Genomic DNA, 25,861 nt, shown 5'->3' on the forward strand with positions numbered 1-25,861 from the left:
TGTTGGACTTTACTCTGAAGACTCCAGGGTGCTGTTGAGATATCAACTTGGCTGAAGGGGCCATGATCAGATTTGGACAGCAGCATGTAAAGTGGATCGGAGAGAACAGAGCCTGAGGGAGGAACAGATAGGAACTTATGATAACAGTTCAAGTCTTAAGAGTCTGAATACATTGTGTAATCAGGATGATTTGGGGGTCCTGGAGAGGATCTGCTGGTCACTTAGAGCTTCTACATTCTCTGGGTTGGAATTGGTCCATAGATGAAGGTAAAAGATGTGGGGTTTATGGGAGTATCACATTGTTTAGGTTATATGTGTGATTTTTCCATTCTCCATTATCCTCTCCTTCTTCCATGTTCTTGATTCACAGATAAGTCCTTTCCCATGAATTTGGCTAGGGATGCACTAAATGTCAGCCTGTCTAGGGGTCTAATGGCAACCTCTGTATGGCAGCTCCTCCAGAATCAAGGAAAAGCATGCACTTAGATCTGTCCCCATCCACCCTCATCAGTTCAGAGGACGCCGGGGCTCCATCTTCATCCTAACTCTCCTCCCTTGCTTTTGCCCTCCACTTCCAAGAATCTCTAAGACATTTCCACTAGAGTAACTCATCTAAAATGCTACATGTCGGAAACTAAACTTGTCATTCTCTCACACCAAACCATCTGTTCCTCCTGCCATCCTTCCTTCTGCTCGTGCAGTCATGATTCTCCTAGGTACTTGGGTCAAAAACCTTGGAGATACCATCTCTTTCTCCACTTCTCTGCTTTTCTCCACTCCTATCTTCCCCCTCACTAATCAGTCCTACAGATTCTTTCTACATGTCTCTCGTTCCTTCCTCCCTTTATCCTGGCCGGCCCTGTACTAACTGAGCCTAGGATAGAGCCATAGAAAAACCTAATGTCACCCACCACGTACTTAAGAGCCTCTCCCTTTCCTAGCTCTAGTTTCCAAAGAGCCTCTAGGCAAATCCAGACCCTTTAAATGTACTACTCCGTGCCCTCTATAATCCGACTTTTTGTCTAGTCTTCTAATCTAATTCCCCCATCCTTCCCTCTTCTGCTCGCTGGTTCCCATCAAATCTTTGCTCAAGTCCTGTGTCCTGTCTGGAACACCAGCCCCTTCCAGCTTCCACAGTCTGACTTCCTGATGGCCCAGCTCCGGACCTGGGAAGCCTGTGCTCTCCCCTGCAGCCTCCAGGCTTGGGCTTCCGGATGTGAAACTCCTCCCGGGTAGAGGGGTGCCTTTCCCTTGATTCTTCTTGCTAACTCCGTCCGAGTCCAGGACTAGGGTTCCTATGTCCCTCCTTCTGTACGCACTTACTGGCTTACCGGGGCCTGATGTGATCTTTCCTCATTCCCTGTGCTGGGTGACACAGCAGCCAGTCGCAACAGAGCAGGGTCACATTCTCCCCAGAAGTCAGGATGTGCTTCTTGCCTCTCTGGAATGTGGAGGTTTCTAGAACCCAGATAGTGGGAGTCAGCATTTAGAGCAGAAGCTCCATAATCTCCCTACTAAGCTCCTTCTGTGTCTCTCTAATCCATGAGATCCTTGCCTTTCCCTTTTCCCTCATCCTGCAGCTTATTGAGCCTGACGAGGCCAGGCTGAATGACAGGAGAAAGACAAGGGGTAGGAAAACAAGGCAAGGAGGCTTGGAACAGGGTGAAATTGCTTTTGGAGACGCAGGAGAGAGATTTGCAAGGCAGAGGTTGGCAGTTTTTAGTAGCCTGGACTTCGACCTAACTACGTAGGCACAGGGCTTGCCATGGTAACTGCGCTGGAGGTCCCTGGCTCCTGCAATCCCAAGATCTGGAAAGGCTTAGTGCGTATCGGCTCCTTTATCTCCAGAGGGTGGCCTCCATTGTCCCCAGCGTGCTTCGGAGTCCTCTCCCTCCTTCTTTACCTGACTCTGTGTAGGAAACCCATTCCCGCACTTGTTTGATAAAACACTTAGCTGCCCACCTGTGTTCACTCCCAGCGAGGTGTGAGTGACAGAGCCCTGCCCTAGTCTGGTCGCTGGCGGCTCTGTCACAGTCCCACCACATGACCTTGGGTGAGTCATCTGAGTTTTCGTTTGTACACGCAATAAAGGGGGGTTTGGACTGTTCTCAAGTCGGAGCTTTCTCTAAAATGGATCTTAGGTGAAGGCGCAGTATGGAAACCAGTTAACAGGAGACCCTCCCAGGGCTGACACGGGGAGGACAGGTGCCTGCTGGGGGAGGACCCCCTTCTGCAGAGAGCCCTGGCCTTCCCTGCATCTCCTGGGCCTAGGTCATCTTTTCCACGTCTCCAGAGTCACATGGGTTCAGTAAAGAATGATCTCAGAGGAAGGAATCCAACCTGGGCCATGCGAAGTGTATTTGTTGGGGGCGGGGGGGTGTCGTATACATGCACACGCTGAGAGCAGATGCACAGGTTTGTGGGAGGAGAGTCCGGAGCTTTCATCCGGACTCCAGGCAACTTATGCACCTCCCCACCCCCGTGATTAAGAACGACTCACCACGTTTTGTCATCAGATTTACAAACTTTTCATAGACATCCCCTCAAACTTGAGTAACATTGTAATTCAGACGAACTAGACTATAAACTCGGTGGAGGTCAGAACCTTCTCTGTAAGGTGTTACAACTGGACACGGCTGGTGCTTTACACACAGTCAGTCACCATTCGATGAGTACACTGTGTGCCTGAACATATGTGCGCCTCCCTTATAAGGGGGGTTGTTTAAAAAAGAACAAACGCTGATGTGAATATGTAAATGTTTTAGGGTAATATTTAATATATTATTTTGCTGACACATGTTCTGTACATCACATACTATATAAAATAATACATTAAGTTAAAACTATAGCTCTTTCCCCACTTTCCCTGTTTAAAATTCAACACTTCACTCACCTCTTTGACATCAGTGTCCTTCTCACGACTAGAACCACTTTTTGTGAATCAGCTATCTGTGTGCTGGCCTATATCATCCTCCCTGTAGTCTAAGGAGAGTGGGCTATTTCTTATGAATCCAGAAGGTGTTTATTTATTTTTTAATAACAGCTTTTTGGAGGTACAATTCACACGCCATACATTCATCTTTTTAAAATGTACAGTTTGGTGAATTTCGTCGAATCACAGAGTTGTGCAACCATCACCACTAGGTACTTGCGGTATCACTTTTATCACCCTAAAAAGAAACTCACACCACCAGCAGTCCTTATTCTCCTCTCCCCTCGGTCCCTGACACTAATCTACTTCCTGCTTTTCTGGATTGACCTATTCTGGACATTTCCTATGAATGGAATCATGTGATACCTTGACTTTTTTTGTGACTAGCTTCTTTGACTTACCATAACGTTTCAAGGTTCATTCAAGTTGTAGCATGTGTCACTCTTTCATTCCCTTTTTTATTGCCAAACAGTATTCCGTTTGTATGGATACACCACATTTTGCTTATCCATTTATTAGTTGATGAAGATGTGAGTTGTTTCCACTCTTTGACCATTATGAATAATGCTGCTATGAAAATTCGTGCACAAGTTTTTGTGTGGGCATATGTTTTCATTTCTCTTAGTTATATACACCTAGGAGTGGAATTGCTGGTTCATGTGATAACTCTGTGTTTAACATTTTGAGTAACTGCCAAACTGCTTTCCGCAACAGCTGAACCTTTTTACATTATCGTCAGCAATGCGTGATGGTTCCAATTTCTCTCCATTCTCACCACTTGTTATTGTCTCTAATTTTGATTTTAATCATCCTAGTGGGTATGAAGTGGCATCTTGCTGTGGTTTAGATTTGTGTTTCCCTAATGACTAACGATGTTGAGCATCTTTCCATGTGCTTATTGGTCATTTGTATGTCTTTTTTGGCGAAATGTCTAATCAAATCCTTTAGAAGGTATTTCTTCTTGGTATCCACCATATAACCACTTAGTGTGCTGCTTTTTAAGAAATGATCTTTTGAATGTTTGTTTACAAAAAAATTCAGCACTTGTAATTGTGAGACTATATCCCCAAGAAGAGTTACTAAATCTACATTATATTACCATGCTTAAAAAAAAAAAAAGTTCTATCCGGTGACCTTTATAAGCATCCAAAACTTGCATTGGCCAAAGTGGTGTCAGGCTAATATTTTTTCCCAAACAGTGTATTTTTGTTCAAAATAGGCTAAATGAGAAAGAAGTGCATACTATGAAGGATTCTATAAGGGCTAGAATGTAAACTTGTCTTTTCTGACAGATAGTTGCGGGGGAGGGAGAGCTTTACCTTATGTTTAAGGATGTTTAATATTTAAAAATGGATGGATGGATAGACAGATGGATGAATGACTCTAGAAATGAATGAACAAAAGAAGGAATACAGGCTAGGCCAGTTAACCAAGCAACCACACCAATTTGACCCTCTTTATTCCCTCTTAATTCCCACCCAGAAAACTAGCATTGGTCTTATTTTAAAATATATAGAATCGTATATAAAATTGTTTAAAAAACAGGTTTGCAGTGACACGTTGAAAACAAGACACTGTATTTTCTGTTGTCTGGTGTATCTGTATCATCTTTCTTTAAAATGGGAGAACCTGAATCTACCTGAGTTTTCTGGAGGTAGCTGAGGAGCCCAAAGATCAGCTAACGTGACTGCAGCATTTGATAACGTGACGTTGATTCCGGGTAATAGTTGCTGGAGTAGGACCTACTGTTAGGGATATGCTATGATATCAGGATTCCCTTAGGGTTTGCCTGGTTCAGGCCCCGAGTTCACTGCAGCCCTTCCCACCTGCGCGAGGGCTTTGGGGTTGCTGCGGCCTCCTGCGTGGCCTGGTGTTAGCTGCCTTTCCTTCTCCCTTCTCTGGGGTGGGACAGTCGCATCCATCTCACAAACCACACTCACTGGTGATTCACCAGCGAATTCCACAGAGAGAGACTACCGCTGCCCTTCTTCCCCTCCGCTCTTCTCTTAAGAAGCCCCATACGAGCTAGAGAATAGGACTCTGGAGTTTGGGTCAGAGAGAGAAAAGCAAAGAGAAAGAATAGCGGGCAAAGGGACACGAATGGAAGCTGTGGCCAGACACATGAAGACGTGACAGAAACATGAGCTGTGGAGGTGGCTTGTAAAGGCACAGATCCTGGAGAAGGAGTGACAGACAATATTGCTCTTACGAAGACCTTCATAGCAGCTACAGAAGGACAGGCTCCTGCGACCTTTACTCTGGAGTGTGTGTGGTTGGAGTTGGGGTCAGGGAGCAGGGGATGGGGAAGGGGCTTGTGGACATGGCCTGGGCTCCTTCCTTTACCCACGGTGGTCTGTCAAGAAAGTGAGACGTTCAGGTCTGCGGATATCAGGCAAGCATCCGGGTCCGTAGCACTTTAGTCCATTCCTAGACAGGATCCCAGTGACAGTGACAGCTAGTCCTTCCTTCTGGGTCATGACAGGACTGAGTCTAAGCTGTCCCCCCAGGTGGGTGTTTCCCTTGGTTTTCAAACCTCTGCAAGGAAGGAGAGTCTATAGTTTTCCTCCTCGAAGTCCCGTTTCCTTCTCTGAGGCTGTGGGATCAGTGGCTCTGACATGGTGAATCTGAGGCCCAGCTCCACATTACGTAGCACCTAGTTTACTAGGGGCCAGGCACTGTGCTAGGCGCTGGGACACAAACGTGAACAAGAAACCATCCTCAAGGGGACAGAGCAGGGCGAGCAAGCAGTCACGGTAACACCAGATGTGCTGCTAAAGGATGGTCAAATGCCAGAGGCACTAAGGCCAGAACTACCCACTTTACCAAGGTGTGGGGTGCGGCTAAAAGGCTTTACAAGTGAGGTGGTGCTGGAAAGGGATTTGAAGAATGGATAGAAGTACACCAGCAGAGAAAGGATAGTGAGTTGCTCTTCCAGGTAGAGAGCACAGCATATTTAAAGGTAAGAAGGCACCAAAGAGTGTGGACAGCTCAGGGAGGCTGAATCCAGCAGGATAGAGGTGAGAATAAAGCTGGACGGATGCAAAGAAGCCCTTTATTATGGTCGCCTGGCACTGGATGTTATTCTATTAACAATATGAAGCCGCAGGATATATAAGATAACATATATAGAGGATATAGAGCTAGTAGGACTTTTAAAGCAGGACAGAGAGTCAGGTTTTTGTTTTGGAAAAGAGGACTCTGACCCCAGGTCAGAGCAGCTCTTGTGCCAAGCACAGAGAAGGCTTGGCTCAGAAACCTAGTCAGTCATTTCTGGGGTGTGGCCAAGGGCTGCCGGAGGGCTGTGCCAATGGCCAGGAGTTCCTGCTGTCGGCTTGGGTGTCACAGCTCTCCACACTGCTGACTGGCCAGAGAGGGTGGTGGCGAAGGCTGGCCCACAGGCCTGGCCCTGAGGAAGAGTCCACTTCCTGCTTTCTTTCCCCTGTACATGTGTGTGCGGTGGATAGTGGGGCAGAGAGAACAGAGTGAGGCTTAGCCCGATGAGCAAGAACCAACCTGCCTCCTGTGGGCAAATGCACAGGGTGAGATGGTGCCCTGTCTGCAGGAATGGGGAATCTGTGAAGAGGACACCTACCTGGAAAGCAAGGGGCCAGACAGGCCCCTATATTCGCCCCAACAGTAGGAACAGGGTATTCCCCAGGAATTATGGAGCATATAGGCTATTCAGGCCTAGAAGGCTCTGGTGGAGGGAAAGAGACTGGGCATGAGACAGAAACTCACTGTCCACCTTCCCAGCACCCTTCCTCCCAGAACTCTCGGCTATACCAGCCATTGATGCCAGGCACATGTTGTCTTGAGATAAAATTATTTTTCACAAGTACATGTCTTGCTAAATGGAATGGTGGAAGGCAAGGATCTTGTTTTGTGCCCTTTTGTCTCCCAATTATATTCCAGCAAATATCAGGATGTGAAATTTATACTCAGTAAACATTTGTTCAGATTTGAGGAGGTGTTAGGGAAAAGATCTGAGGGGGAAAGTTCTAATTTAGATATGGTCTCTACACCTGTGGAAATCAGGGGCATCACAGGGATTCAAATGAACACAAGATACACAAAATGTCATTTGCTGCCAAAAGAGACACACGGGCAGAGGACTTCCTGATCCCTGGATGAATATACTTTGGAGAACATTCTGAGGGGAAGCAACTCAGACCCTCCAGTGTAGGGCAAGGTAGAGCTTCTCGAAGGTCAGTGCCATCAGAATCGCCGAGAGGACTTTTGAAAGCACAGATTACCCACTCCCACTCCAAGGTTTCTGCTGCATCCCATCTTGGCTGGGTCCCAAGAATCTGCATTTCTGATGGCTTTGCCGATGATGCGAATGCTGCTGACCCAGGAACCGCTGGTGTAGAGCCAGTTCTGTTCTTCAGGGGTGTGTGTTAGAATCCCCCATCTACAGTTAGACCCAGGCAGTCATGTCTTCCCTTTTTGGTTTTGCTTTGTTTTCTTCTTAACACTCCAAACATGGTTTTAATGCCCACCCTGGTCGAAAGACCTACCACGTCTCCATGGGCTCTGCCATCAAGCCCCACCTTTCATCCGCTTGAGGCCCCCTGAGAGCATGGTGGACTTTCCCCAGCTTCTGGCCTTTGCCCAGGGTCCTCTCTCAGTCAGGACTGCCTGTCCCGTGCTTCCTACATTCCCACCTCGCAGACCCCATTAGGCCCTAACCCTAATGCCACCTCTGCATGCCCCTTCCCCCAGTACCCTCCGTCTGGCTTCATCTCACCATCCCCTCTGTTCCCTCAGCCTTCTTCCTGACTCCGATAAGACTTTCCTTCTGCCTTATTTCATCTTTGATTATATGCATGCCCTCTGTCTCAGTCAGCACGGGCTGCCGTAACAAAATCCCATAGACTGTGTGGCTTACACAACACACTGTGACTTTCTCACAGTTCTGGAGGCTGGAAATCTGAGATGAGGGTGCCAACAGGGTCAGTGTTCGGTGAAGGTCCTCTTCCTGGCTTGTAGATGTCGTCCTTCTTGCCGTGTCTTCTCACGGCCTTTCCTTGGTGTGCTCTTCCTGTCCTCATAAGGGCACTAAATCTATCAGAGCGGGGCCCACCCTTAGGATCTCACAAAGGCCTCATCTCCAGACACGGTCACAGTGGGGCTTAGGGCTTCAACATATGGATTTGGGGACACGCACACATTCAGTCCACAGCATTGTTTCTCCCCATTAGACTACGCATCTGGGAGGTCACAGCCATGGTGCTTGTGTCAGCCCGCAGTGGCCATTGTAGGAGGTGTTCTCTCAGCGACTGCCAATCACCGTGAAGGTCTGTAAAACAAGCAAAACAAATCGAGACCTGTTTACCTTGGCCCTTCCTGGCCCCTAGTTCTTGAAATGTATTCACAAAGGCTGGAGAGGTGGAGAAGAGAAGGCTTCTGCTGAACACGGGCCATGACATGACATGGCTGGGTGCCAGACTTGTCAACGGTGCAGCAGCCTCGGCAATCATGTGATTACTAATCTGTATCACTTAGGGAACTACCACCCCCAGAGCCGTGTTAAGAATGTTTTCCTCGGGCAAAAATGTGCTGCCTTTGGCATCCAAGTCAGCCTCAGGAATCTCATTTCGTGATGGATCCTTCTCTTTTTCTGCTTCTTCTTGTACTTCTTCTCGGTCCACCCCTTCCAGTTCTTGGTCAACAGATAACCAAGCCCCCACCTACTCTGCCCTCTTCAACACTTGAAGAACTTCCAGACGTGGTTCCTATCCCCCAAAGCTGTCTTTTAGTTCTTGCTGTTTTACCTGATTCCTCTCAAATGAAGCCACTGAGGTTCCCTGGGCGGATGGTGGCCCCTGAGCTGAGGATCCACACAAATCACAGAAACCTGAGTGACCCAGTTACATCTCTCGGAACGACTGCCTTTTGCTATCTCCTTACAACTGTTTAATGACAAGGTCTCCCTGGGAAGACCCAGAGAACGTGCCTTGTACAGGTCATAGCTTATCTTCACCAACCTCTACCTTATTCATGAACCTTGTCCCCTGTCTTCTGGCCTTTCTTTTTTTTTTCCTGGTCCACTGAGTCTCCCGGCTAAAGGAAGGAAAATAGTGCCTTAAGGTTGGAGAAAGGATTCCTTGACTCAGTTCGTGACCCCATCTTTCACTTTTCAGGAAAATGGCAAGCTCGTTGGCTGACTTCTTTGTGTGCCATCTCCCACTCCAAATCCTCCCCTGACCCGATTCCTCCCCTCCCAGCACAAGCTTGGGCCTGATATTACTGCTCCTTTAAGTATGGAGCAATCCAGCCTCCCTCTGGAGGCAGAGGAACATCCGCTTTCACACAAACAACTTCCAATCCATCAGCAGGCAGTGTTCATAATGGTTAGGAGCAAGCCCTCAAACTCAAGGTGTGGCTCCTTACTTCCCGGAGATGTGGCCTCAAGCACATTCTTAACCCCTCTAATCCTCAGCTTTCCCACCAGCCAAACGGGGTGGTAAGGTGGTAACGTTGGTAAATGTAGCACTTTCCTTAAAGAGATAGTGCACAGATTAAAAAGAGATAACATATTGATGTGTATAAAGCATTTAGCATGAGTGCCTTGCACGTAAGTACTCAGCACATTTAGCAATTGTTTCTATCAAAAGCATACACTATTAGAAGACAGAAGTATGTGTAATGAAATGTCACCTGGGACCCCTTCCCCGTGTCTGTTACATTTGGCAGACACCCCAGCTCCACAGCCTATGGCAGCCCAAGGTCCTGCGCCAGGATCTCTGCCAATTCAAGACCCATTTCCTTGTGCTCTGGCCACCTCTGTGCTGTCAGGTCTTGTTCAGTCACATCACTCCCAGGCACAGAACTCAGCCCGTTGACCAATTACCCCAAGAAGTCCAACCACACCAAACGTTTGATTTTGTGGGTCTTACTGAAGAATTGGAGGTAGGAGGAAGTGTTAGGAGAGGATCGGATTCTGCAGCATTTGGCTCTTTCTCTGCTCTCCTCCCCCCCCCCTTCCTTTCCTTTTCCAAAGCAATGAACAAATTATACCTGCCCAGGCTCCCTGGGCTTTGTGTAACTACAGTGGGCTACAGTCCGTTTGGGCTGCTATAACAAAGTACCATGGCCTGGGTAGCTTACAAACAACAGACATTTATTTCTCACGGTTCTGGAGGCTGGGAAATCCAAGATCAAGGCTTTTGCAAATTCTGTGTCTGGTAGGAACCTGCTTCCTGGTTCATAGACAGTCTTCTTTTTGCTGTGTCTTCACAGGGTAGAAGGGGCAAGGGAGGTCTCTAGGTCTCTGTTATAAAGTCACTGATCCTATTCATGAGTGCTTTACTCTCAGGATCTCATCACCTCCCAAACACCCCACCTCCTAATACCCTCACCTTGGGGGTGAGGATTTCAACATATGAATTTGGGGGGGATACAACCAACCACTCAGTCCACAATAGGCATATTTCTAAGCAAATACAGTTTTCTTCCTGGAGAAATTCTGCTGACCCTCTCCTAAGGGAATAGAAACCTCATCATCTTTTACATGTGTTTAAACAAAGATGCTACGTCCTTGGGGGAGGACTGCCCATGTTGACCTCTGAGTGAGCCTGCGTGGTTAGCCACAAGGTAAAGGTGGGGAGCTGCGACCAATGGGGGATGAAGCAGTGCTCTCTGCCGGAGGCTTTAGTGGTTTGGAGAGCAAGGTCTGTAGGAACACGCACCCATTCCCCAGCAAAGGCAAACTGAGCCAGGGCTGGAGTTTTCACTGCTCGTGACAGGAAGCAGTTGCTTTCCCCAGACTTCAGATCTGATGTTCTGGCCAGGCTACTTTTTAACTGATCAAAACAGTTGAGGAGAAGTAGTCAAGTTGTATTACATATGGTTGATTCAGGCATAAAAAACAAATGAAACCTATGAGAGCATTGACACATACAGGAAGGTGAGTCAGGATAAAAGACATACACAGCTGCCGTGGACGAGACCAGGGGATCATGACCTTGGAGGTCACAGTGAGGGCTCCGGGCTGTGAAGGGGAACTTTGAGAAGCAGGAGAGGCTCCTACCACTAGGTACAAAGTGACTGGTCTGTCTGGCACACGGTCCTTAAGGTGTGCCACACTCCTCTTTCCCAAAGTTGTACTCACGTCTCCCACCTTTGCCAGAAGGGCTGCTGCTTCTACCCAAATGATCCTCATTGCTTCTTACTCCTCATTCTTCTTCACCCTTGGAAATCCTCCTCAGCTTTCGACTGCACCACCTCTGTGGGGCTTCCATGATCTCCTCTTGCCTGTAGTCAGGATAAGTGGCCCTGCTCTTCCTGCTGCTTTCCCAGTACCTGGCCTTGGGTGACAACGGGCACCTCCTCCCTCAGACTCTCAGTGAGCCCTGTAAGACCATCTTACGTGTTTTGAAATCCACACTCAGCCCTATCTAGTAGCTTAGGCAGGGTCTGGCATGCGATAAATTCTCCACGTATCTTTTAAAAATCCGTTCACTGTGATTCTGAAGGTAGGGAGAACCTGATTCAACTATAAATCTGGTCACTCAAGACCAGGGTATGCATTACAGATAATTGGCCCTCTTGGAATTTCCATTTCCCGTTTGTGGATGAGAAAGAAAGAGCTCACGAAAGGGGTTCTATGGATCCTTATTTTTACTCTCCTCTCATAGAACTGTTTGGTTTCTGCTCACCATGTTGCTGCGAGTAATGTAGAAAGTGATGGAGAGTTTCCTTTGGTTACAGAAAAGTGGAGCATCCCAGAGGACAAGAAATGCCTCCATCGAACAAGAATTATTTGGGGAAGGAGTGGGTGGACTGCAAAGTCATCTCGTCTAAACTCCATCTCATGGAGAACAGTCTTCTTTCCCTTGAAAACCTGGGGAAAATGTCTCTCCAGAAAACTAATTATTGTTGGGAAATTCTTATTGCTAGCAGGTTCTTTGTCTCACGGAGCTGAACTCTCTAGAAGGCACCTGTTGGTGCTAGAATTGCCCTCTGCAACAGCCCAGAAGAATGACTGTTTCTCAATATGACAGGCCTCAAAGATAGGGACCCCCCACCCCATTATTCTCTGATCAAGGCTTACCATAAAAAGCGGACCCTCGCCCCTTCCATTCATGACAAGGTTTTCAGATGCCCTGCCTTTCTGGCTCTCCAATTCTGTCTAAGTAATTTTGTCACCATCTTAAAATGTCATGGTCAGCAGTAGATAAACAGTCCATAAAAACAAGACCTCTCAGCTAGTGATTTCTAGCCTCTTTGTCACTGTGGGATCTTGTCTTTCCCCTCTCCAAACAGCCCTTTTATTTTAAAATATTCTGCTAATTAAACTTACTCAGTAAAACTCTTCTACAAATCCCTTTAAATTCGAATTCCTCGGCCTGGCTTTCATGATCCCAGGACTGCTCTGCAGTTTGTCTCTGGTCCAGTCTCCTAGCCTTGCTTCTCATCATTCTTGTGTATGAGTCAGCTTGAGCTGCCACAATAAATACCACCAACAGGGAGGCTTAGACAACAGACATCTATTTCCTCACAGTTCTAGAGGCTGGAAGTCCACAGTTAAGGTGTCTTCAAGGTTGGTTTCTTCTGCGGCCTCTCTCCTTGGCTTGTACATGTCCATCTTCACCCTGGGTCCTCACCTGGTCTTCCCTTTTCATGTCCTTTTCCTAATTTCCTCTTTGTATAGAGACATCAGTCATATTGGATTAGAGCCCACCCTAGTAACCTTATTGTACCTTCATTACCTCATTAAAGTCCCTTTCACTAAATACAGTCACTTTCTGTGATGCTGGGAGTTAGGATTTCAACATAGGAATTTTGGAGGGGACACGATTCCACCCGTAATATTCTACCTCACCTTCATCTAGTTAAGCTGGTTTTGCCTTGTCTTCTCAGAGCATCCTCTCTATTTTCATCTCTCCTGCCTTTGTTCCTGCTGCCTCTTGCCCTACTTCTCTTTCAAGGCCACTCTTCCAAGAAGCTCTATGGCAAGTGGTTGTCCAGTTGGTTTAGATACCCACAGACATGGAGAATTCCCTTCCTCTTGAACCAGCCCGTTCTGCTGGATTCAACAGCATTCCACCCTAGCAACATGGCCTCCAGTTTCACAAACCAAAGGTGCTTTTCCTTCTAATTCAGATAACATGATCTCTACATGAAATGAGAGCTGAGTAGCATATGGAGGAAATAAATTTGAAATACCCCAGAACTTGAAAACTAGTGAAATCAGATGCCTGAAGCCTGTCTACTCTGACATACTGTTCTTGGGGAGCAGTTTTAAACAGAATTTGGTCCTCTTTCTATGTCATGAACACTCAAACATTTCTCATGTTGTTCCCCACAATTCAGCGGCATTGCAATCCATGTTTCCTAAGAAAGACAGGGCTTTCCTAAACTTCACTTGCCAACATCCCTCAATCAAAGCAAAATCAACACATTTTTCTTTCCACTCCACTCTGCAGTTCCTCCCCAGCATGCACACACTCACACACACACACACACACACACACACACACACACACACACACCCCTCCTAGAATTTCAGCCTTGCACATCGTCTTAATGCTGTTGCTTAGCAACCAGTAAGGGAAGTGTGATCACACCTCCCAGCACTGTCCATGGAACACAGCAGACAATACAAACAGTTCCCTGGCTTCTCTCTGCAGCTAGAGGAAGGTAAACAGTCAGAGGTGGCCAGCATTATGCTCCAGAGATACTGGCTCATCATCCGGGGGCCCACATTGGTTGCCGCTTTGCTTTTACTTGGCATGGGTAATATCTTTGTGGGGGCGGCTGGGTAGGTGGTTCTTGAAGGGCCGGATCTCTCTGCTTGCACTTGTTCTCAGGATGCCTGTCATTGCAGAAGGACACCTTGCAGAATCCTCTCTGCTCCCACGCAGCCCTGCCCTGCACCAAGCCTGCATCCCCCCAAAGCCACTGCATTCCTTGCAGTCTCTTCCATTTGGAGGTGGTTCTCCAATGCTCTGGCACTGCCTTGCCGCCCCCCCGCACCCCCACCCCACCTTCACTCCCTGCAGCCCTCTGTTCTTCCGGTCCCCAGTTCCTCTGCCATTTAAGATGCTCCTCCCTGCTGCTGGACAGCCCCCAGCTTCTCAGGTCATCCCTGTCCCTACCCCGTCTCTGATCTTTACTATCCTGACATCCCAGCCTCAGACCACGGGACCAGGTGCCACACAGTGGGCTGAGGCTCACATCCTGCTCTCTGTTGGATCACTGTGACTTGGAATTCTTAGGTGTTGGGTAGCATGAAACAGTAGAGAAGGCTCGAGAGTCTGGAGTCTGAAGATGTATCTATATCTATATCTATCTATCTATCTATCTATCTATCTATCTATCTATCTATCTATCTGTATATATCCAGTTCCAGACCCTTTTTATTTTTTGTCTTGACTACGTGATTTAGGTCAAGTTTCTGTAACTTCTCTAAGCCTTTGTTTCCCAAGGGGATTGGAATGGTTGCCTCACTGGACTATTATGACAATTATATGAACTAACAAATAGAAAGAAGAATACAGTAGAATACATAGCACACGGTTGGAGAATTCTTAACTATTCCTTTCCTCTCCTTCCATCTCTACCTCTTTATTCTTCCTTTGGAACCTGCTCTTCCTCAAGCAAACACCTGTCTTCCGATTAGCTTCTCCAGAGGCAGTGCCATGTGTGGTAAGGATGTTGGACTGGGAGCCAGAGGGTCAGCTGGAGGTCGACCACTCAGTACTCGGACTTCCCTACAGTCCCTTTGTTCACCTGTAAAATGGAGCTAAGAACACCCAACTTATTTAGTACACAGAGTTGCTGTAAAGCTCAAAGGAGATAATATTTGTCAGTATTCTTGACACAGGTCAAGGTGTTTTACAAGTTTAGAGATAAGAGTTCTCTTGGCCCTTTGCCGCACCTACTGTAAGGATGAAGACCATACTTGACAGTCAGACAGTGGACATTCCAGAAAATGTGGATGTCACTCTGAAGGGACCACACTTATTGGGAAGGGCCCCGGAGGCACCCTGTGGGGAGACTTTAATCACATCACTGTAGAACTCAGTCTCCTTCGAAAGGAAAAGAGGCTGCGGGTTGACAAATGGTGGGGAAACAGACAGGAACTGGCTATTGTTCGCACTCTCTGTCGTCATGCACAGAACATGGTAAGGGTGTTACCTGGACATCCGTTAGAAGATGAGGTCTGTGTGTGCTCCCTTCCCCGTCAGTGTCGTTCTTCAGAACAGTTCTCTTGTTGAAATCCGAAATTTCTTGGGTGAAAAATATATCCACAGGGTTTGGATGAGGTCAGGTGTTGCTTGTTCAGTGTTATCTCAAGCCCAGAAAAAAGAGTTAATTCTTGAAGGAAACAATATTGAACTTGTATCAAAGTCAGCTGCTTTGATTCAACAAGCCACAACAGTTAAAAATAAGGGTATCAGAAAATTTCTGGATGGTATCTATGTTTCTGAAAAAGGAACAGTTCAGCAGCCTGATGAATAAGATCTAAGTGTCCAGCACAGATGTGCTAAGTGAGTCCTCAGATTTATTTGTGGTATTTTTGAAGATGCAATAAAAGTTGTGTATTTAAAAAAAAAAAAAGAGTTCTCTTGGACAAATATGGTTCCATCCCCACCTTGTAAAGTGAAGGGGTTAGATTCCAATATGTCTCAAGCCCCTTTTAGTCCTCAAATTGTAGCACACTGAGAGATGACAGTCACTTGCCTTCCCAAGGCCTCAATGGACAGAACCCATTGGGCACCATGACCAAGATGGCTGGTTTTTCACCTAGTCAAAACCTCAGCCGAGAAATGTTCTAGAGGTTTCTTCTAGTTCCATCTTGGGAATGCATATAGCGCTGTCCTTTCGATAAGGAAAACAAATGAGTCAGAACATGCTCCCAGTGTGATAGAGGTACCAGGGAAGTGCTCGTGGGTGTAGCTGTGTGAAGTTTATGTCACAGGCCCTTGCTTGGTTATGTGTTTAGTCGTGGCCTGGAAAAGAGCTGAACTTGCAAATGGAGGATACTTGAAGCAAGACATATTGAAGTATGTAACATCGGTAATCTACAGTAAACTAAATAAAAGTGAGACCAACAAATAGAATTTGGATGTTAATTGAAATCTTGAAGATTGGGAGTCTGGCCAAGGATGAACAAACATTCCAGAGATATTTGCATTCTTTTCAGTGAAACTTCCCCCAGGCAATGATACAGTCTCCTTATAAAGAGGATCCCAACAGGAAAGATGGGTGATACCAGAAACTCTCAAAGCTCTGACTCGGCTTAGAAGAGCTATTTCCAAGCCCTTTGGGGAGAGAGGTGCAACTTCACTCAGGGACTTGACTGCCCCACCCTCTAATCCCAGGACTTCAGGGGAAAGACGAACAGAGCCTTCTGCTGAAAAGTTGGGAACTCCTGTTTTCTAATAAGGCTGCAAGAGGTCGGATATAATACAAGTGTCAATGGCTAAACATATTACTGCTAACTTTTTAAAAATATAGGAACTTGGTGGGGCAGCAGTGAAGAGACAGATATGATCGATGTTATGACTGGACCCATGGGATAATTAGTCACAGAATCAAAGAATATTAAACTGGAAGGGACATTGGCAATCACCCAGTCCAATACCTGTATTCACAAATAAGAAAGCAGTCGCCAACATGTTAACAGTGGCCAATTTGGAATTAGGGAAATGTCATTTTCTTTTACTTTTCCAATAAAAACACAAAAATAAGGAAACGGGAAAGTGACTTGCCTAAGGTCCTGTAGTCATGTAGAGGCAGACGTTGCCTAGCCCCCAAATCTGTTGACTTTCATTCCTCTGCTTGTCGGGGGGCAACGGACGGCAGAGGGTCTCCCTGAGACTAGAACTGGGCTTCCACAAAAATCTTTTACAATAAGAGTATAATCATGCCACCAATTAGTCTTCACCATTGAAAGCTTAGCTTTAAATTATCAGCATTTTATAACTTCCAGGATAATTTCATACACGTTTTCCTTTGACTAAAAACATAGGCTTATTCTACAGGGTAGGTGAAAAGTAAAATGTCAGTTGTAAGCAAATCTTTCAACACACACCTGGTTCTACAGGGTTAAAACCACCCGCTGAAGGATAACGTGAAAATGGGAACTGTGGTGGGTTATCTGAACCCACATCCCACGTCGCCCATCACTTGAGGAAAGAGGAACACTGCTAACGGGGTAGTCAAAACAGTGTGAATGCCCCCCTCCCCCACCCACCGCACAGGCTCCTGTCTACAGCTTTTGTTCTATGGTCTCTTCAATAAATATGACTCAGTCTGTTCTTTGGTCCCCACTTCCGCTGGTCACGGAGCTGACAGCAGCCTTCTGCTCTGCCCGTGCACAACTCAGGGGCCACGTTCCGGGGCCCCACTGGTCATGCTGCCTCTTCTCTCCCGCGCTGACCAAGCTCTCTTCTGCTCATCTGAGCGCTGTGATCCCTGACCCTTCCCAGCTTTCAAAGCACCCGTTAATGTGGATGGCGTCACTCTACCACCCCATTTTTTTTTAAAGTGCTGTATAGTTATCTTGACAAACTGCCAAAGTGCTTTTTTCACCCACCTACTCATCTATAGAATTTGTCGTCTCCAGCATATGCACAATACCCAGAAGGCCAAGTAAAAGTCAAAATGTGTGTCTGTGCACAATGGAAAATGACAGGAAAGCCTCCCAATCACCTCTGCTCTTGTAAATGCTTGTTAGAGCAAGAACATTATGTGTACTTTATGTGTACAGACGATAGGTCATCTGGGCCAGCCTACACGTGGGAACTTGTTTTGGCTGGAAGAGTCAAGATAGGAGCTTCAATTTATTTGGAGGTACTTTATTTTAAACTCAAGGGAATGGTAAAATGTCCCAGCATTTTCTATAACAAGAACAACAAAAAAGGATTGAATAAGAAGCGTGGGATCTCCTTCCCCTAAGCCAGCTGAGACCATAGTCACCTCAAGGAGATGGAGAGGCAGAGAAGTGAATGCTCACGGGACTGCCAATCTAGGCTCAGGATTAAAAGGGATTTAATTCCAAAAATATTTATTTAGCACCCACTAGGAATGAGGCACAGAAGATCTCTAGCACAAATGTGCTGTCAGCTATCCATCGACGTTGCTATTAATATTGCAGGCTGTTGTATCAGATGCCCAAGTTAAAGGAAATGAGGCCACCGCATCAAGCTGGTGAGTCACATTTAGTTTGGGCGATGGCATGCCCTGTCTAAGAAGGTACTATTGTTTACCAGGACATCTTGGTTGCAGTGCCCCTTGCTTGCCAATCTGCTGGAGAATTTTTCTCCCCAGTTCTCCTTTCTTCTCCTGGGATAGGAAGGGCCCAGTGTGGCCTAATGGTACATGTTGACCTCTGAATAGATAGAATAGATAGATAGAATAGATAGAATAGATAGAATCTGAGTATGAATAAGCAAAGTCCCTAATTCTTTGGACTATACTTTGCCCTTAATCAAAAGGAGTCTTCATGCTTTAATACTGGTGGGTACATAATAATGACCTCCCAAAGATGTCCATGTCCTAATCCGAAAACCTGTGAATATGTTCATTTACATGGCAAAAGAGACTTTGCAGATGTGATTAAATTAAGGATTGAGATGGAGAGATTATCCTGGATTATCTGGGTGGGCCTACTGTTATCACAAGTGTCTTTATAAGAGTGAGATAAGAGGGTCCAAGTCAGAGAAGGTGAGGAAATGTGACAACAGAAGCAAAAGTCATAGAGAAAGAGAAAGAGTTGAAGATGCTACTCTGCTGGCTTTGAAGCTGGAGGAAGGGACCATGAGCCAAGAAATGCACACAGTTTCTAGAAGTTGAAAACGACAAGGGAAAGGATTCTCCCCTAGAGGCTCCAGAAAGAACACAGCCCTGCTGGCACCTTAATTTTGGGGCTTCTGACTTCCCAAACTCTAAGACCAATTTGTGTTGTTGTAAGCCATGAAGTTTGTGGTCATTTTTTACTGCAACAGTTGGAAACTAACACAGTTACCTTCCTGGAAAAGAAACTTGGCCATATGTACTAAGAGATATAAGAATTTACGCTTCCAACTCAGTCATTCTACTTCTCGGACTCTCTCCCAATGAAGAAATCAGATATGCAGAAATGTACTTATATATTAAGATGTTCATTATAGCATTATCTACAGTCGCAGAACCTTGGAACTACCTGGGGGCCCTACTGGTGGTCTTATCTTTATTAGTCACAACTATTATTGTTCACAACTTTATTATTGTTCAAGTAAGTAAACATGACCCACTGGACGATGACCATCCCCCTTTAATATGTTGCTTCTAGAATGTGTTGTAATCACAGGGGACGGCCTGCATTAGAAAATGACCATGATGACAGCATTGCTGTCAATATACGGATTCAACAAATACTAGTGGAGCATGTTGGGTTCTGAGCCAGGGTTACAGAGGCAAACGACACACGGGATTATGGGTGCTGCAGAAGGCTGGCCAGGGAGATGGTTATCAACACAAAAAACTTCTCAAAAAAGCTGACATTCCACTGAAAACTTGAAGGATCAGTAGGAATGAGCCACAACTGAAAAGCCAGTTCATGGAGTGCTGGCCTTTCCTCATGCTGTGCATACATGATAACTGAAAATGAAGATAGAACCTGGCTACGCACCAGGAATTCCCACCGCTCTGCAGCCTGAAGCAGGGCTAACTGCCCTCTCGTTAAAGAGCTACAGTAAAAAACTGGAAATAATCCAGATGTCCTGCAATGGGTGACTGTATAGCCAAAGCCATGAAATATTAGCAATAAAAAGGAATGGACCATTGATACATGCAATCACCTAGATAGATCTCAAGGGCATTCTGTGTCGTGACTAAAAAGTCAATCTCAAAAGGTTTCATAGTGTATGATTCCACTTATGTAACATTCTTTAAAAAAGAAAACTACAGAGATAGAGGACAAATTAATATAGTCATGCGTCACTTAATGATGGGGATATGCTTTGAGAAATCGTTGTTAGGACATCTTGTTGTACAAAAATCACAGAATTCAAACAAACCTGGAAGATGCAGCCCACTACACACCTAGGCCATACAGCATAGCCTGTTTCTCCTAGGCTACAAGCCTGTACAGCATGTTACTATACAAAACATCACAAGATTACATCAAGCACAAGAGAAAATGATGCGATAGAGAGATGCAAACACCAGATGTATGAGGCTGCTGCCGATGTAACCCAGCATATTTTACAGCAAATTTTTTTAATAAGTAGAAAGAGTACACTCTGAAATAATAAAAAGTGTATAAACACGTAAAACAGTAATACAGTCATTAATTATCATTGTCAAGTAGTATACACTGGATATAAGTGTATGTGATGTACTTTTATGACTGGTAGTGCAGGTTCGTTTACACCAGCCTTACCACAAACACGTGAGTAACACATCGCGCTATGATGTGCCGAGGGCTATCATGTCCCTAGGTGATGGGAATTTTTCAGCTCCACTATAATCTTAGGGGTCCGTCCTTGACTCAGTAATGTGGCTCATGACTAGTTGCAGAGGTGGGGAGGCAAGGTATGACTATAAAGAGGTAACACAAGAGATTTCTTTCATGGTGATGGAACAGTTCTGTATCTTGATTGTGGAGTAGTTACACAACCATCTACACCTGGGATGTATAGATGGGATAAGATTGCATAGAACTACACACACACACACACACACACACACACACACACGAATCCATGAATCCATGTAAAAAATGGTGAAAACGGAATTAAGTCTGTTGTCTCATCACAATTTATACCAATGTCAGTTTCCTGGTTTTCATATTATACTACAAAATGTCTCCATTAGTTAGGGGAAGATGGGTCAGGGTACACAAGACTCTGGGTGCTGTTTTTGCAATTTCCTCTGAGTATATAATTATTTCAAAATAAAAAGTTAAAAAAAATAGCTAAATTCCTCTTCCTGATGACACTTCTTCTGTCCCCACGAAGTTTCTCGCCGCTCAAATAGTTCCAGGTCCATTTCATTTAGTGTTTAACTACCTCAGGGTTCCCCCAGCACTTCTAGACATCTGCTCATGGCCACGTAGGATAGGGAGGTGATGCCAGCAACAGACGGCAGAGGATTTCCTCCCAAATCTCCAGTGCATTGGGCCACCTTGTACCTGACCTTTCCCTCAACAACTATCAAGAGCATCATTTCCCAACTGCCCGCCTGTAAGGAGACTGGCTGTGTTGTGTTTGCGAGCCCCTGGACAGGTGCGAGCCTGGCTTTCTTCTCTCTCCTTTACCAACTCTGGATGAGGGACCAGAAATGGCCTGTAAACAGACTAGAGGGAGGAGAAGCCTTTGTGGGAGGGGAGATTTGGATGGAGTGAAGATACAGATAGCTAAGATTAAAAGGTAATAGGTTCTCTGGCATCATGGAAAAAGCACAGGCTTGGAGTATTATCTGAATTCATTCATTTCTTCAGCAGGTGTCTTTGTTCAGGTTGCTAAAACAGAAATACCGCAGACTGGGTGCTTAAACAACAGTTCTGGAGACTGGGAAGTCCAAGATCAAGGCGCTGGCAGATTCGGTGTCTGGTTCATAGACAGTTGTTTTTGTTTTTGTTTTTTTTGCTGTGACCTCACCTGGTCGAAGCGGGGGTAAGGGAGCTCTTTGGGGTCTCTTTTATAAAGGCATTCATCCCATTCTTGAGGCCTCTACCTTGACCTAATCACCTCCCAAAGATTTCAAGTCCTAATATCGTCCCCTTGGGGGTTAGAATTTAACATATAAATTGGGGGGAGAGGGGGATACAAACATGCAGTCCAGAACAGCGGGTATCTATCAAGTACTAGGCTTAGTTGTACTCACTGATGATGCAGGGTGAACATGGTCCCTGGCCTCAGGGAGATTATATGAGATGATCTGAATTTAAGCTCTATTGCTCAACAGTCTTGTGGCCTCTTAAAAGTCACTTAATATTTCTGAATTTTGGTTTCTTCTCTGTAAATCCAACCTCTTTGGATTTCTGTGAGGTTACCTGAGATGGTGCTGAAGTGCTGAGCACAGCGTCTTCAACTATGGCAGGTGTTCAGTTTTTTGCATTGGTCCTCACTATCCTCTCTTCGCTCCCTTTCTGTATAGATAGCTTATCATCAGCTGAATTCTACCAGGGCCGCCCAGGGACAAAGCTCGGTATCGTAGGTTCAGTTGAGTTGAACACCAGGTTGTCTGCACACTTCTGCAGAGCTCTGGCCAATGAAGTTGGGCAGGAAAACATTCTTTTTGAATTTCTGTTAATTTTTGTTCACTATTTTGGTGTGTTTATTATTGTATCTTCGTAGTGAATTTTTCTTCTTAAAATCACTCTTCCTCATAATCCTATTTTTAACGTTTTTCTTCAAATCTGGCTTGTTTGTTATTTTATGTATCTGTATCAACTTTCTTTCACTTAGTAATTGTCTGGTTTATACCGGGGATGCCAAAAAATGTATACACATGACTTGTATTCATCTTTTGTTATTGATATATATTGAGTATTACAATTTTAATAGTTTTTTCCTTTCTTAAAATGTGTATACGTTTTTTGGCACCTTCTGTATGTTTCTATCCCCTTATTTTCAACTTTTCTAGATCTTAATGTTTTAATTTTGTTTCTTGTAAACTACATATAGCTAGATTTTATTTTTAATTGAGTCTGAAGGTCTTTGTCCTTGAACAGGCAATTTAAGCTTTTCTGAATTTATTAAAACTTGTAATATATTTAGTACATTTCTATGTATTATTTTATATTTGCCATGCTTCATCTTTGGCTTTCTCCCATCTTATTACCTTGTCTTATGTCAGTTATGTTTCCTTTATTTCCTCCTTTTTCACCCTCTTGGTTTAAAATTTATATATTACAATGTTATAATTTTAATAGTTTTGCTCATTTTTAACACATTACTTGAAAATCTCGTATTAGTCAATATCATCATCCTTCTCCCCAAGATGGAAGGACTTTATGACACTTTGACATGAATCTTTCTCCCTCCATCTTCTAAGCTATTTGTCAACTCTTGTTTTAGTGTTACCAACTTTTCAATGTCCCTTCCCCAGTTTGGCTATTGGGATTGTGTTCAACATCTCTTACCTTTTTTCCCCTCTACTTAAATACATTTCAAAAATATTTATATTTGATAAATATATTTTACATATATGTAATTCAATTAGGTATAGTTTAAAATATTTTTATTTGATTAAATTAAATATATTTCAAATATACATTTTATAGTCTTCAATTATTCTATTATTAATACCGCCAGTTCTTGATTTTCTAATCTATGAATCGTATCTGCTGAGTCTCCCTCAATGTTGGTTGTTTGCCTGATTTATAATTTTGAATTGTCTATCTGTGCCTGTGACGGTTGGCGGTTCCCATGTATTTCTGATTGTGGAAACGTCCTAAGGAGTTTTGCTTTTTCCTCTGCCTGTATCCTTGTCACCATTTCTGGATTTCTTTTGATTTTAATTACTCAGGTTAGAATTCCAATTGCACATGTGTAGAATGGCACAGGCTTTGTTTTGAATTTCTTTTTTTTCTAACTGGGCTCCAGGCAGAGATCAAGTTTCCTCACCTCCGGGCTGGTGAGCAGTGTTTCTAGTGTCTGTCTTACAGTCAGGGAGGTTGTATATATGTTCCCTGTACTCAGTCCCTACCTCTAAAGGATCTGAAGCCAATGACGAACCTGCATGAACATGAACCCCCAACCCCCGCTCCTGCGGTCTCTATAGCTTCAGCTCCCACTCACCACTCAGGTATGAGTCCCCACTGTTTTTGATACCTGAGAATTTCCTTTTTCTGGCTTTGGTATGAATAACTTTTTTTTTTTTTTTTTTTTTTGGTGACATTTTATCCATCATTTCTACACATTTGGAGTGGAGTAGATCTGGTCTACATGAGGTCAGTCTTTCACAATGACTGTCATATTCTCGCACGGGCAGAAGCTCACTTTCATTCTGTCAGTCAGCAAATGTCACTGAGTCAACTAGGTTCAAGGGCTATAGGGCTGAGTAAAGAGACTCCATCCACGTGAGTTCCTGCCCTCACGGAACTTAACAACCAGAGGGAGACAGACTTGAATGAAGTCATCTAAGGAATACAGGTAAATTTGTAACTCTGGCAAATTCAGCTAAGGAAAGGCACATGGTTCCAGGGCAGTGGATGCTCCACGTGGGGCCTGACTCAGCCGGTGGTCAGGAAAGGAGAAGCCCAGATGTCACAGAAGCCAGAGGACAGCCTAAGGAGGCTTTCGTTGCAACAAGGGCCAGGGTTTTCACCGGGGCCTTTCCCTCCACCAGTCCGTCCCTTTCACTGTGTGCGTACTGTCTAATGTGGATGCTAACTTGCTCCCTAACCAGCTAGCAGGAGCCCAGGGCGATGAACCGCAACAGCGGTGGGGATAGGTGGCAGGGGCAGGATTTCCCCTGGCACAGCACCCTAAAATACTGTGAACTACCCCCAAAATAATGCTATCTATGCTGGAAACAAACAAATAAAACAAACAAACAAACAAAAACAGGATGTCAGTTGTCTACAGAACTTTGCACCTGGTAGTATATTTTGATTAGTAGGATGCAGGAAAAAAAGCCAGAACTGTACTTCTTTTGCCCTCTGGGTCTGGAGTTGGGGATTTTTTTCTCTTTCCAAATGACAACCAAGAAAAAGCACCCTCAATTATTCTCTGAATCAAACATTGTGGTCGCTCAAGTGGCCAATGGGCTGATGAAGGGAAGGTTGGGGAGGTTTGGCTTCTTTTTTTTTTTGTATTGGAATATCGGGGGCAATGTGTTTCTCCAGGCCCCATCAGCTCCAAGTCGTTGTCCTCCAATCTAGTTGTGGAGCATCCACTGCCCTGGAACCATGTGCCAGCTCAGCTCCAAATCCAGTCGCCGTTTTCAATCTTAGTTGTGGGGGGGCGCAGCCCACCATCCCATGCGGGAATTGAACCCGCAACCTTGTTGTTGAGAGCTCGCACTCAAACCAACTGAGCCATCCGGCCGTCCCTCCGGAAGCTCAGTGGCAGCTCCTTGTCTTCAATCTAGTTGTGGAGGGTACAGCTCACTGGCCCATGTGGGAATCGAACCGGCAACCTTGTTGTTCAGAGCTCGCGCTGTAACCAATTGAGCCATCTGGCCGCCCAGGTTTGCCTTCTGAAAAGAAAGAGCCCTGGGCTGGGAGACCACGACCCATCTGTTCCTCTGACTTTCTGGTGGGATCATGGATCAGGGGTGAGTGGGAACCAGGCTTCTTCTTTGTAAAATTAAAAGGCTACACTAAGGGAGCTAGAGGGACCTTTCTATCTCTGGTATCTAAGGTGGTCTCCCTGGGGAGATGGGGTGCTGCTGAGCTCCCAGCTGCCTTGCATTTCCGGGGTTCCCAATGCGTTCTCTATACCCAGATACCCTGGGCTTTCGAGCAGCCTCCCTGTCTACCTTCCCACCCCCACTTCCCGTTACTGATAACCCGATGATCCAACATGCTCCCTCAGGAACATTTCTCATCCTCAAATCCACCTGTGCAGCCAGCTCTGCCCAGATGCATTTCTCGTGCCAAGAAAATGCAATCTCTATGCCATGAACCTAGGAGCTGGGTGTGCTCTTACTTGGTGTTTACTAACCTTCCTGGGTCAGGAGAGTGGGAGTTCCTGGTCTCCCTTTGGAAATTCCTTTTATGGACACAGACTCCTGACTGCTGCCTGGCAGGCCTGTTCTAATCCAGGTCTGGCCCTGAGCGTCCTGTCCTTTTGCTGACTCAGTCTGTCACCCTGGAGGCAAGGCCCACAGAGTTGAAAAGTTAGCACCTGTGGCAGTGACAGAAGGCTGCACCGCCCAGGACCATGTTTCTCCTTCTATTTCCCCTTCCTCTTCTGGGACAACCTGTTCTCCCCTTTTCGTTTCCTGGGAGTGACTCACCCAGCAGGCTCCCTCTCAGCATGG

General features: G+C 45.4%; 1 protein-coding gene and 1 pseudogene across 2 annotated transcripts in view; both read left to right on the forward strand.

Moving 5' to 3' along the window:
- The window catches only part of PTK2B (protein tyrosine kinase 2 beta), a 108,985-nt gene that overhangs the window by 7,082 nt on the left and 76,042 nt on the right, over nucleotides 1–25,861 (forward strand). The gene's annotated exons all lie outside the window — the stretch shown is intronic.
- LOC117037604 (60S ribosomal protein L9-like) lies at nucleotides 14,828–15,400 on the forward strand (annotated as a pseudogene).

Source organism: Rhinolophus ferrumequinum, chromosome 18 (assembly GCF_004115265.2).
Source record: "Rhinolophus ferrumequinum isolate MPI-CBG mRhiFer1 chromosome 18, mRhiFer1_v1.p, whole genome shotgun sequence".
NCBI classification, from domain to species: domain Eukaryota; kingdom Metazoa; phylum Chordata; class Mammalia; order Chiroptera; family Rhinolophidae; genus Rhinolophus; species Rhinolophus ferrumequinum.